Source organism: Oncorhynchus clarkii, chromosome 17, assembly GCF_045791955.1.
Source record: "Oncorhynchus clarkii lewisi isolate Uvic-CL-2024 chromosome 17, UVic_Ocla_1.0, whole genome shotgun sequence".
In the NCBI taxonomy this organism is placed as follows: Eukaryota; Metazoa; Chordata; class Actinopteri; order Salmoniformes; family Salmonidae; genus Oncorhynchus; species Oncorhynchus clarkii.
The window spans coordinates 7,230,205-7,232,728 of NC_092163.1; positions in this window are offsets into that span (position 1 = coordinate 7,230,205).

Below are 2,524 nucleotides of genomic sequence, written 5' to 3' on the forward strand. Positions count from 1 at the left end.
GGTGTTGCAAAACATTGTTTATTAAATCAATTAAATAAGTATGTCATTGTTGTGTTATTTGTTAACTCAGGTTCCTTTTATCTCATGTTAGGTTTTGGTTGAAGATCTGATAACATTCAGTATCAAAAATATCAAAGTAGAGACATTTAGAAAGGGGGCACATACTTTTTCATGGCACTTGTATGTATGTATGTATGTATGTATGTGTGTGTGTGTGTGTGTGTGTGTGTGTGTGTGTGTGTGTGTGTGTGTGTGTGTGTGTGTGTGTGTGTGTGTGTGTGTGTGTGTATGTGTGTATGTGTGTATGTGTGTGTGTGTGTGTGTGTGTGTCTGTGTGTGTGTGTGTGTGTGTGTGTGTGTGTCTGTGTGTGTGTGTGTGTGTGTGTGTGTGTGTGTGTGTGTGTGTCTGTGTGTATGTATGTATGTATGTGTGTATGTATGTGTGTATGTGTGTGTGTGTGTGTGTGTGTGTGTGTGTGTGTGTGTGTATGTATGTGTGTATGTGTGTGTGTATGTGTGTGTGTGTGTGTGTGTGTGTGTGTGTGTGTGTGTGTGTGTGTGTGTGTGTGTGTGTGTGTGTGTGTGTGTGTGTGTGTGTGTGTGTGTGTATGTATGTATGTATGTATGTATGTATGTATGTATGTATGTATGTATGGCAGAGGTGAGGACGGAGTCAGGCCCAGGACACAGAACTGAGTAAAATAACGTACTTTACTCGAAAAATGATCAACCATAAATTCCACGCAGGGAAAACACACCATCACACAGAAGACTAAATACACTAGACAAGGAGCAAACACGCACAACACATAATGGGAACCAGAGGGATAAATAGGGAAATAATTATAACGTAATGGGAACCAGGTGTGTACAATCAAGACAAAACAAATGGAAAAAGAAACGTAGATCGGTGGCAGCTAGAAAGCCGGTGACGACGACCGCCGAACGCCGCCTGAACAAGGAGAGGGAACAACTTCAGCAGAAGTCATAACAGTATGTATGTATCTATGTATGTATGTTGTGTATTACATCACGTTTTATGTTGTGTATTACATCGTGTTTTATGTTGTGTATTACATCATGTTTTATGTTGTGTATTACATCATGTTTTATGTTGTGTATTACATCATGTTTTATGTTGTGTATTACATCATGTTTTATGTTGTGTATTACATCATGTTTTATGTTGTGTATTACATCATATTTTATGTTGTGTATTACATCATGTTTTATGTTGTGTATTACATCATGTTTTATGTTGTGTATTACATCATGTTTTATGTTGTGTATTACATCATGTTTTATGTTGTGTATTACATCATGTTTTATGTTGTGTATTACATCATGTTTTATGTTGTGTATTACATCATGTTTTATGTTGTGTCTGGACACCAGGAAGAGTAGTTGTAGCTTTTGCAACAGCTAATGGGGATCCTAACAACATCAGAAATAAGTAAATGACCTAACAATCCAGACAGACAGTGCCCCACGGATACACAGAGGAGTGCATACACACACATAAATGCACGTACACTCTCCCATAGGGCACACACATGATAACACTGATCACACTGATCATATGGATCACACATGATCACACGGATCACACATGATCACACTAATCTCACATGATCACACGGATCACACTACAGTACTGTACATATGCACTTTACAGGATCAATCACTCTCTTTCTCTCTCTCTCTCTCACACACACACACACACACACACACACACACACACACACACACACACACACACACACACACACACACACACACACACACACACACACACACACACACACACACACACACACACACACCATGAAGAGGACCTGCCACACACACCGTGCATTCCAACAGAATAGATAGAGGTATGAGGGCAAGCATGACAGTGAACTCAATCCCCCCTTTGAAGTTGCAATAAACACACACAAATAGACACACCACACACACACACACACACACACACTCATAACCATTACATACCCAGCTCAGCATCAAGTTTGGAGGTCGTCCAGTGACAATGAGCTCAGGGAAGTCAATCACTCAGTGTGTGTGTGTGTGTGTGTGTGTGTGTGTGTGTGTGTGTGTGTGTGTGTGTGTGTGTGTGTGTGTGTGTGTGTGTGTGTGTGTGTGTGTGCGTGCGTGCGTGCGTGTGTGTGTCAGTCATTCAGTGCCTGTGGATGCAGTATGTCAGGGAGTGGGGGGACAGAAATAGCCCCCCAGGGATGTCACACCGCCCGTGTCACTTCCTGTAGCGTCCACGACCGAGGAGATAGAATCTACGGTGACCCCTGGCAACCATCCCGGCCCTGTCAGGACACACACACACAAATGCATAAACACACACGCAGATGCACACACACAGGCACGCACAAACTAATGCACACTCATACAAACACACACACACACACATACAGGAATGTGCAGACACACACACGCACACACACAGAGACAACTATTCAGGAAACTAGTGAGCTTCCTGTAAATGAGGTCAGAGTCGGACACATAAGCTAAGATA